We start from the raw sequence: 12111 nt of genomic DNA on the forward strand, positions 1-12111 counted from the left end.
AGGGGATAGAGCGTTTGCCTTCCAATGAGGTGAAACAAGTTCGAATCCCGACGATGGCTGGTCGATACGAATTCCGCACCCGGCTCGCACCGACCACAGTGCTAAAGTCAAATATCCTCAGTGGTAGACGGATCATGGGTTTGAGTCCCCGTGCCGTCGGGCTAACCTTGGTAGGATTTCGTGGTTTACCCCTCCATGTAACTCAAATGAGGGTAAGTTCCGTCACAAAGTCCTCCACGAAGGCACTTTTCTCTCAATACTTGATCCAGGAGTTTCTTTGTCTTCTGGATTGGGTTCAAAATTACAAGACTACGGACTTGAACATTGGGTCGGCTGTTCAAGGATGGTTATAAAATAATATAAAATAAATGTTAAAACAATAATTTTAAATGAATAATGACATATTAAATAAAATAAAAACAGAAATCCAGATTTTATTTCAGCTAATCAATAATATGAACTCTTTTTTCTGTAATGAAATAATTTTCAGAGAAAAAATTTGTTAAAAATGCGTAAGGCAAAATCAAAATAGAGTAAAATAAAAAGGTAATTTAAATTTAATTACAATTTATGAAACAGAAGTAAAAAGAACTGTATGTGTGCCTATATTTTATTGAATTTTAAAGTTGTTTTATAGCCGCATAACTTTCGCATACATTATTATTAGTATACAGTATTATTATTATGCATTATTATTATAAATGTCAAATTATTATTAATTAATACTATAAAATATGAATGAATCAAATAATATTAAGAAATATTTTCTGAATTATTCAAGCAATTTCTGAGTAACAAATAATATTTATATTTGCAAACTATAATTTAACATATGATTATGCAAGCATGTAGTGTATAAAATTAAGTAAAAAATAAAACTTTTAAGAACAATATTCCAACTAATGATTTAAAAATTTGTTTTTTGAAAAGACGAAATAGAGCACATTACTTAATTTGTTATACCCTTATATCCTGATAAATTAAGCTTTAAAAAAAATACAATCAATTAAATCAAAAAATATAATAAATTTTTTTAAAAAAATAATCAATTTCTAAAAAAAATATAATAAATTAAAAATATAATCAAGTAATCAATCAGTTTTAAAAAATATATGATCAATCAATTTAAAAAATATATAATCAACTTAAATGCAATCAATGTGATATTAGAACTAATGTAAAAATAAATAAGAAGCAATATACTTGCTCTGCAACAGTGACAATGAAAGCAAAATTGCACTGATATATAAATTTATCAAAATTTATCTATACTTCAAAATTGTTTAATAGCTGTATTATTTTTACGCGCATCATTAATGTGCAGAATAATATTAATTCACAACGTAAAATAAATTAATCAAATAATATTAAGATAAATGCTCTGAACGTTTCAAATAGCAATAAATATATAGTTATATTTACATATAATAATTTATCCGTTATATGTTATAAAATCAAAAATAAGAAATTTCAAAAATTAATTAAAAATTTTATAAACAATGCTCGTTATCAGCTAATGGTTATCGAAACATTTGATTTGAAAAGACAAAATAGAGCATAATACTTAATTTGTTATATCCTGATACAATTTATTTACTTAGTAAATTTAAATTGAATAAAAAATTTAATTTTAACTTAAATACAATCAATGAATCAATGTGATATTAAAACTAATGTAAAAATAAATAAGAAGCAATATACTTGCTCTGCAACAGTGTCAATGATAACAAAATTGCATTGATATGTATATTTATCAAAATTTAACGCAAATTTCAAAATTGTTTAATAGTTGCATTATTTTTACACACATTATTAATGTGCACAATACTATTGACTCATGACATAAATAAATTAATAAAAAAACATTGAGAAAAATGTTCTGAAATTTTCAAATAATGTTTGCGCAATAAATATATATTTATAGTATTTACAAATAATAATTTATCATTTATATGTTATAAAGTCAAAATTATGAAGTTTAGAAAATTAATTGAAAATTAAAAATTTTATAAACAATGTTCATGATCAGCTAATGATTATCGAAACATTTGATTTGAAAAGACAAAATAGAGCATATTACTTAATTTTTTATGCGTCTCGATAATTAATACACGTAAGTAAGATCAATATAATCTGAAATATGCATGCTCATATATACATGATTTCTACCAGTCTAAATCATGAAAACAAAACTGCATTGATATCTTATTTTAACTAAGTTTCAAAATTGTTTAATGGCAGCATTATTTTCACACACAATAGTCATGTGCAGAAAATTATTAATGCACAGAATAAGAAGGGTAAAATATTTTTTTTAGAATTCTGTTTTTAATTGTCATAAAAATATATGTAAAAAACATCTAAAAAAATAGATAATATGCTTTTGTTTATAAACACTAATACGTTTATTATTCACATATTATAATGCGTGTCAAATAATAATTTTTCTTATTTAGCATTCATATGTTATAAATTTGGTGTTTTGAAGTAGGAAAGAAAAATAATTAGAAAATAATTACAGCCAAACCCAATTTCGGGTTTACGACTACAAATGTTGAACTTATTAGCCTTGTAATTTTGCATCCAATCTAGAAGACAAGGGAACTCCTGTATCAAGTATTGGGAGAAATTTGCTTTCGCGAAGGACTTTTTGATGGAATTAACCCATATTTACTTTACATGGAGAGGAAAACCATGAAAACATCCTATTATTAGCTTGCGGCAAGGGGATTCTTACCAATGATCCGTCTACCACCGAGGATATTTTTTATGACAGCACTGTGGTAGGTGAGAGCCAGTTCCGGAGCTCGTATCGACCAACCATCTCTGGGATTCGAACCCGGCTCACCTTAACGGAAGGCAAACGCTCTATATATTATGAGCCACCCGGCTCAAGCAATTTCACTGTCGTACGAAACCTTACCTTCAACTCTATAGGCAATAATAAGCAAATCCAAATGCTCGCTAAAACTCCATTTTGCGCTTAATATTCCAACGGCCCCTAATTATAAACTTAAGAGAGAAAAAAAAAAAAAACGACAAATAACGTATCCAAAATTATTGTTCTTTTTATCTTATTGTCGTAATTTTTCGGGGAAAAAATTATCGCAGAACAAAATAAATTAAGAACTAACTTCATGTATACATTTATCCTTGATCTTATATAAATACATGAATGAAATAAGATGATTGATTAGAAACTTTTAAAAAAAATCAATGTTATTAATTTATCCTTTTTTTCTCATTCTTCAAATTGACATGTTTTTCTTATGAAATGGCAGCATTTAAGTAAATTTTATAATTACTTTTTATGTTTTTTTTTTTTTTTAAAAAGCATGAAAAGTAATATTTTAGGGGACGTACCATCATGTCAGTTTCGTGTTTTTATCAAGAAAGGAACCGATTGTTATCAGTACATACTGCTATGAAGTATGATGATTCCATCCTTATTGAAACGTCATACGTTTGCGTACAACTGACCAATAACAATCAGATATTTTATTAGCACGCTGAACGAATTATTACTTATTTCTGCTGAATATAAATTTGGTGGGCTTGATTTTTGTTACATATTTTACAGATGATATTTTATAAAATGTGTATAAAAATATATTGTGTACAAAAAATTAAACTTTATCATTGGTAAATTTTAAATGTAGAATCAATTTAATTATGATAAATCTTATTTTTAAAAGCTTAAATCTTATTATATATTTTACGTTATTCCAACGTAATTTTTCCCCCCCTCGGGTTTGAAATTAATTCTTAAATTAATTTCCAATATAATTGTGAATATAGCATTAATTTAATTTTGTAAAATCTGATTTTGGTACGCATACTTTCAATTATATATTTTGCAATATTCCAACGATTCTTTTTTCTGATGTGTTAAATTTACTCTTAAATTAACTTTATCATTTGTAACTGTAAATATGGTATTATTTTAACTCTTCTAAATAAAATATTGATACACTTAGTTTTCAATATATATATTTCACAGTATTGTTTCGCTTCATTTAGTTTTGCTCACAATTAATTGCTAAACTGACATTTTCAATAGTGATTAGAAATAAATCTAAAAATATAATTTTTTTTTATTTTCGCAGTCCAATTTTGTTTAGTACAGATTTTGTTAGAATTTTGCAGTATTCTAACATTTTTTATCTGTAAAGAAAATATTAAGTTAATTTATATAATTATTTCATTAGAAAGCGTGTTATAAGAATTTAACCACGCGCCTACGTAGATTATATCAAACTTTTCAATAAAAAGTTTTTTATGCATTATTTTTTTAACTGTCATATTCAGCTGACATATTTTCTCAGTTTTAAATTGTTTGAATTTATCTCTACAAGGTAAAGAAATTACATTGTTTCATGTGCATTGATAAAGTAAATGCTGCCATCGCAAAATTAAATTTATGGCAAAGAAGTAATGAAGAAATAGATTCGTTTCCCTATCTTCATGAGTTTATAACAAGTTCTGCAACTACAATTGATGCTGATACTCTGAAATGCATAACACAGCATTTGGAGAGTTTGCAGGTGAACTTGAAAAACTATTTCCCCGATTTAAAAAAAGGATACTGAATGAATAAGATATCCGTTTCATATTAATACAGCATTCATGCCAGAAGGATTGTCGCATGCGGAAGAACAGCAGTTACTGCGCCCAACTGCTCGCTAACGCTCGCCAACCCCCGAAAATTACTACGCAATCTTATATGGTGTGCTTCGCAAACCAAGCTCGCTTCGCTCGCTACTAACTTAGGTACATTGCAAATGCACAAAATTCTAAAAATTCAAAACAATCATTCAAATCCATATACAAACTTCTTTTTTTTAAAAAAATTACATCTTTTTAGTAAATACTAAGTCATTAAAATAAATTTGAATTCAAATAAATGACAAGTAATTCGCTAAACCTATTAGAAATATGCTATAGTATAATTCGTGATATAAATCAAAAATCGCCAAATAAATTCGTAACATATAAATTCGTGAAAAAAAGCGCTTTCGACAAAATACTAACCTAGCTTAATAGTATGAGATTGCCGCAGCTGATGCTCTCTGGTTATTTCAGTTTCCGTTCTTAAAAGCGCTATATGTTGAGCCACCTAATCTCGATTTGGCGTGTGACATTTTTAGCGGCAGTCATTGGTCGATTTTCTAGCGTTGCCATTCGGGGAGTTGTAATCAGGCTTTTTTTTGTCGCCGTGTAAGAGAAATAGTAACGTAAACAAAACAAAGTAAACGTTGCCACCGGCGGAAAAGAAATACAGCCAAAACTTGGGAGCCACGTAAGAGAATTACATATATTAGTTTGGCTTCAGATGTATTCTTGAAAAATAAACATGATCAGTGTACATTAACATCAGTCTGTCTGCAAATGCAAAATATGTATCCAATCTTAACAGAAAAAGTTATGAAATATATTTTGCCTTTTCCAACTTCATATACATATATGAAGTCGCTTTTTCAGCATTCGTGGACATTAAGTCGATGAAAAAAAATAGATTATTGGACGTGCAATCGCATCTCAGACTAAAATTGACCACAAGAGAACCAAATTATGATGAACTGTAATGGTAATCACAGCAAAAGCATTATCATCCTTCTCACTGATGCAAATAAACTTATTAACAAAACCTTGCACCAAAAAAGAAAAATAAATATATTTAAAAAAAATATACATTCATTTTTTTTAGTAGTGGTACACAGCGATACGAAAAAATTAGAAAGTTTACACAAAAGTCGCATGTTTGGGAAATACTGGCGTATTGTAATAGTTATGTTAAGAACTTGAAAGAGGCGAAAATGATTCAAAAATTAAGTTACTTTAGTTAAGAACAACTGCTTTTTAATTAATGAAACAAAAACGATGTAAACAATTTTACACTCAAATTAATTTATAAAACAACAAAAGTAACGAAAATTAAAAATTTATACTGATTCAGTAAATATAGTCAAACGCTTAGCACATGCAGTATTTTTTATTTTTTTAATCTGCTAAGACTCAGAATTAATAGAAAGAGAAAATAATTAAGAAATTATATCTCTAACATAGACTTTAACATAAACTGCACAAAATTTCTTTACTGTAGAATAATCTTTTGAAATTGTGAACGATTTACTTAAACACGCTAAGCCACAATTTCATTTGCTCTGTTTCTTTTTTTTTGTGTCATAATTTTAATGTACTGTCATACCATATTTTATTTTTATTTTATAACCGTCGTTAAACAGCCGACCCAATTTTGGGTTTACGACTACTTATGTTCACCCCCGTAGCCTAGTAATTTTTAACCAATTCAGAAGACAAGGAAACTCCTGAATCAGTTCCCCCAGAGGTATGATTTGTTATGGGAACTTGGAGGGTTTTGTGACTGCAACGCGCATCAGTGACCATTTACTACACGGGGAGAGTCTTTGCACGGTGGGGATCAAATCCACGAACTCTTGGACATGGGCCCTGTGCCCTACCAACCAGGCTATGTCGGCCCTTATCATACCATATATAACATTGAAACGGAACAAAATATTTCACCGGGACTTGGTTGTCCTTACAGTACAGATTTCCAATTATCATAGCTAGTTTGGAGAACACGATTATTTGAAGTTAAACATCGATTATTGCTGTTGTTGTTGCTTATCCTCTTCTGGCCTGCCGAAGTCAGACCAGATCTATGAACCCGTTGACCTGAAGAAAATCAAATACCAAAAGAGGAGTAGAGTAAATGTCTTCCCAGAGAAGACCAAGACAGTTCAGGATGTGATCGGCGGAAGCCCGGTGCAGATGGCATTTAGGGCAAATGGGGTGGATTTTAGTTCCTTCGGAAAATAGAAAACCTTTTAGATGGCCGGTAGCTAGGCGGGAGATGGTGGTGTAGACTCTCCTTTCAAAGCGAAGAGTCAATGAAGCTCCAGGCTTATTTCCCTTGTACCAATGGTGGGTAGGGGTAATCAGCCAGTCTCTGAGAAGCCGGGATTTCTTCACGGAGTAAAGTTCAAGATAGGTAAGATCAAAAGTAGGTAGGGTGCGGTTGGTTGCAACCCTCTATAGCGAGGCTGTCCACTAAATCATTACCATAGAGACCGACGTGAGAAGGAATCCACTGCAGGTGGATATTATGTTGAAGGGACAAGAGTTTTAGTTTGTTTAGGATGAAAATACAGGTTTTGTCGCCAATTTGGGTCCAGTTGTTGAGATGCTACAGGGAGCTGCCGCTATCAAAGAGTATCCAAAGGTCATTTTGCATAACAAATTCCAGACCTCTGTTGATAGCAAGAAGTTCATTTCTGAAAACCGAGCGGAAAGCTGGGTTACGCTGGCAGAGAGAAAGCATCGATTATGGAACTATTTAGTTACTGTTATTTCGTTTCAGGGCGCCATTTTTTTTTAATCAACCTTTGTTCTTTAATTTTTAGCTTTCTATCAGGAGAGATTTTGCAAGTTAGTCCTTCATGTTTCCTTTAGTGACTCATTAGCATTTTAAACTAGTATCAAATACTTAACTTTAATTAAAAGTTTACAACTCGTTGGGACATTAAAGTCCCATATGGCTTATGTTCGTAAAATTAGTATTTTACAAGTTGTATTGAGGTTAGTTACGCATTTTTGTGTTTTAGTTATGCGTTTTTTTTTCTTCACTTTATATGGTTTTGTTGCACTTCTAAGGATATTTATGCATGATTTGCTTTTTCTATAAAACGTATAGTTTATTTATTCTACCAAAAGTTAGCTCATTATTTAATTAGATTTTTTAGGCATGTTCAGGAGTGATTAAGCAGAAAAACTGAAGCTTGACAGTTGAAGAAATTAAAATTACATGGGCTAAAATTACATCAGATAATGACAAATCTGAATACAAAATACACAATTGCGAATACAAAAACTTTAGAACTGCAAATGATAATAAAGTTTTTTTAATTAATTTCGTTAAAAATGTGTCTTTATTATGATATTTATGCATGGTTTGCTTTTTCTGTAAAAAAAGTATAGTAGTATTTCTTTTAAATATCTAAGTTCATTTTTTTATTTGATTTTACAGGTATGTTCATGAGGAGATTAGGCTTGAGAACTCAGAATGACAGTTAAAAAAATTAAAATTACATGGGATGAAATTCCATGAGATCCAGACAAATCTGAATGCAAAATATACAATTACGAATACAAAAACTTTAAAACTGCAAATGATAATTAAATTCTTTTTAATTTATTTCGTTATACATTTTGCTTTTATTTTAATTCTAATTGATTTTTGAACTGTTAAAAAAAAAAAAAAAAAAAAAAAAAAAAAAAATATATATATATACACTGGTTATCATAAATTAAGGAAAAATCACAAAAATAGCGATAACTCTTTCAAAAGTAAGCCAAACCGTGCAAAATTTGCATATGTTGTCCACTAAGAGTAGCTGAGTAAAATTGCAATATGCAAATTAGTGGCGCTGCACTCGGCTTACGTCATCTGCCTGGAGCATAAAAGTCCAAGTTTGAGAGAAAGCACACAAATTTTACTGTGATTGCGACATTGAAAATCTGAGATAGCCAATTCGTAATAATGACCTCTAGGCATCATTTGCCTGAAGAACTACGATGGAGAGCCATCGGGAGACTAGAGGCAGGGCAGAGTCAATCAGAAGTAGCCAGATGGCTAAATGTGAGTCCATCTGTGGTTCATAGACTTTGGAGGCAATTTCAAACCACAGATTCGGCATCTAGGAGGTTCAGTCAAGGACGGCCAACTGTTACGACCAGTGCCGATGACCGATATTTGACATTAAGTGCACGCAGGAATAGAACCGCTACTCCGACACATCTTAGATCCTCTCTTGCTGCAGCCACCGGAAGGTTGGTGTCAACGTCAACTGTGCGCAGAAGGCTCCACGAAGGTGGTCTGTATGCGAGACGACCAGCCATTTGCGTGCCGCTCACATCACGCCATAGGAGAGACCGTTTGCAGTGGGCCCGACAACATGTCCACTGGACGTCAGATCAATGGAGGCCTGTTCTCTTTACGGATGAGTCCAGGTTTAGTCTAGAAAGTGACAGTAGACGTTATTTGATATGGAGAGAATCTGGGACCCGTTATCATCCATCAAACATCCGTGAAAGAGATGCATACGGAAGAGGCAGTGTCTGTGTTTGGGGAGGCATATCCTTAGGAGGGCGCACATACCTCCATGTCTTTCCAAGGGGAACCGTGAATGCTCAGGTTTATCGAGACAACATCCTTGATGCTTATGTGCGCCCATATGCCGGGGCAATTGGTGATTGCTTCCTGTTACAGGACGATAATGCAAGACCACACAGAGCTCGCATTGTTGATGATTATCTTCAACAGGAAACAATTACTCGCATGGAGTGGCCAGCTCGATCCCCGGACTTGAATCCTATCGAGCACGTTTGGGATGCTCTAGGGAGGCGTGTATCTGCCATCAATCCGCCCCCTCAGACCCTTGCCACGCTTGCAACTGCTTTACAAGAGCAATGGCTCTCACTTCCTATTGAACTGATAGACCGCATAATTGAAAGCATCACACATCGCTGTTTGTGCTGTATTGCTTCTAGAGGCAATCATATTCCATATTAAAGGTACTTTTTCTATTGCAAACCGATACTTCCAATTTGTTTATTTTATACATGTGCTAATTTCTATACTACTATTAATGTCTGATAATTTCTTTTTATGTTGTTTAATACCTTACTATGTGTTGTATATTGTGGGTAAGTTTCATAAAATTCCATGTGTAATTTCTTGAGTTATCGCGATTTTTGTGAATTTTCCTTAATTTATGATAACCAGTGTATATATATATATATATATATATATATATATATATATATATATATATATATATATATATATATATATATATATATATATATATATATATATATATATATATATATATATATATATATATATATGAATATAAGTTCAAGATGAAGATAAAACAACAACAAAATTATAGACATATGAAAAAAAAGGGGGGGGGAATAATAAGTAAAAAAAAATAACAAACAATAGTTTAAAAAAAAGGATTAAATTATTTAAAAAAACCGGAAAAAAAAGGATATAATCTTTTCATCAGCCCACACGATTATATCGCAAAAAAGAGTGCTTTCTGATATTGCATCAATATAGCCAAAGCAAAATATATTAATACAATAGTGTGAGGAGCACTCAAAAAATAGTTTTACAAAAATAACAACAAATAAAATAGAACACAATAAGTAAAAATAACATGTAAAAACAGAAAATAAAATAAAAAACAGTATAAAAATTAGACTATAAAGCGAGTAGCGAAATCAGATGTACTTACATGGACGGGAAAATTTTCAAGAATGATTTAGAAATGTTTTCGCAACAAGATTGCCAGATTACAAATATGAAAACAAAAGCACAAATTGAGTGTTACAAAAGGGTTTTAAAGTGTCGTTCTTACTGCACTGCTGAAGTGATTTGTTATTCTGTGCATTGATTTGTTAGTTACCAAGGATGGGCCCGAAATGGATGTGCGTAAGGTAATATTATACTGGATAATTTAAAAAGTTGACCATAAATAGTTTTAGAAAATAGATGTTTATTTAAGAAAAAATATAAAATAGAAAAGAGAAACATAAATTGCCTGTTTTGCAAATAATTTTAGCCACGGATTTGCCCGAAATGGATTTGCACATAGAAAAATTATATAAATTATCAAAGAAAAAAATTTTAATAGATAATTTTAACACGGATTTGCCCGAAATGGATTCGCACATGGAAAAATTAACAAAGAAAAAAAATTTAGTAGATAATTTTAGTCACGGATTTGCCCGAAATGGATTTGCATACTGAAAAATTTTATAAATTAATAAAGAAATTTTTAGTAAATAATTTTACCCACGGATTTGCCCGAAATGGAATTGCACATGGGAAAATTATATAAATTAACAAAGAAAATGTTTAGTAAATATATCCACAAAAATATACGATTAATTCAATGATTTTATATACAATTTTATTACTTTAGTTGGGTATCCATTGTTTTTTATCAAATTTTGAAAGAGTTTATCGATTTGTTTTTCGGATAAATAAATATTACTACATATTCTTTTAATTCTGTTCATTTCATTAAAAGTGGTACTCAAATTATTCTACTTATTGATTATTATTGGTACTTATTGCGTTCTATTTTATTTGTCGTTATTTTTGAAAAATTTTTTTTTTGAGTGCTCCTTACACTATTGTATTAATATATTTCGCTTTGGCTATATTGATGCAATATCCGAAAGCACTCTTTTTTGCGGATATAATCGTGTGGGCTGATGAAAAGATATATTTTTTTCCTTGGTTTTTTTTAAATAATTTAATCCTTTTTTTTTAAACTGTTGTTTGTTATTCTTTTTACTTATTATTTCCCCCGCCCCCTTTTTTGTTTTTTCTTCATCTTGAACTTATCTAATGAGTTCTGTTTACTTGCAGCTTATGCGCAATAAATGAAACTTATTGTTTTTCTTAACTTTCTTCGTGTTTTCTTGTATTTATTTATTTATGTATGGTTATCTATATTGATAATTTTTCATGTGCGAAACCAATTCGGCTGATATCCGTGGTTAAAGATTTTTTTAATTAACCAATAATCTGTTCAAATATTCAATTAATAATTAATATTATTCAGCAAATGTTATTAATTTTGATAAGAATTATTAAATTAAAATGTGGTATTAAAAATTCGACATTTTGTTAATTATAAATATTGAATTATCCAGCACAATATATTATTACCATATATATATATATAATATATATATATATATATATATATATATATATATATATATATATATATATATATATATATATATATATATATATATATATATATATATATATATATATATATATATATATGTAATACAAAAATTAAATACTTTTGTATTAATAAAAGCATTAAAACTTCATTCCTTTTCATAAAATATCTTTAGTAAAGGATAAGGGTAGAAATTCTATTTTGGGACTTCAAGGCTAAAAACATGCCAATGAATAATAATTAGATTTATACTTCAAAGGAGAAGTTATTTTAAGATCTTTCACTTCCATATAAGGAAAGATTAAACGATTTG

This window comes from Parasteatoda tepidariorum, chromosome 8, assembly GCF_982258835.1.
Source record: "Parasteatoda tepidariorum strain Cologne lab strain chromosome 8, Ptep-v5.0, whole genome shotgun sequence".
NCBI lineage: Eukaryota > Metazoa > Arthropoda > Arachnida > Araneae > Theridiidae > Parasteatoda > Parasteatoda tepidariorum.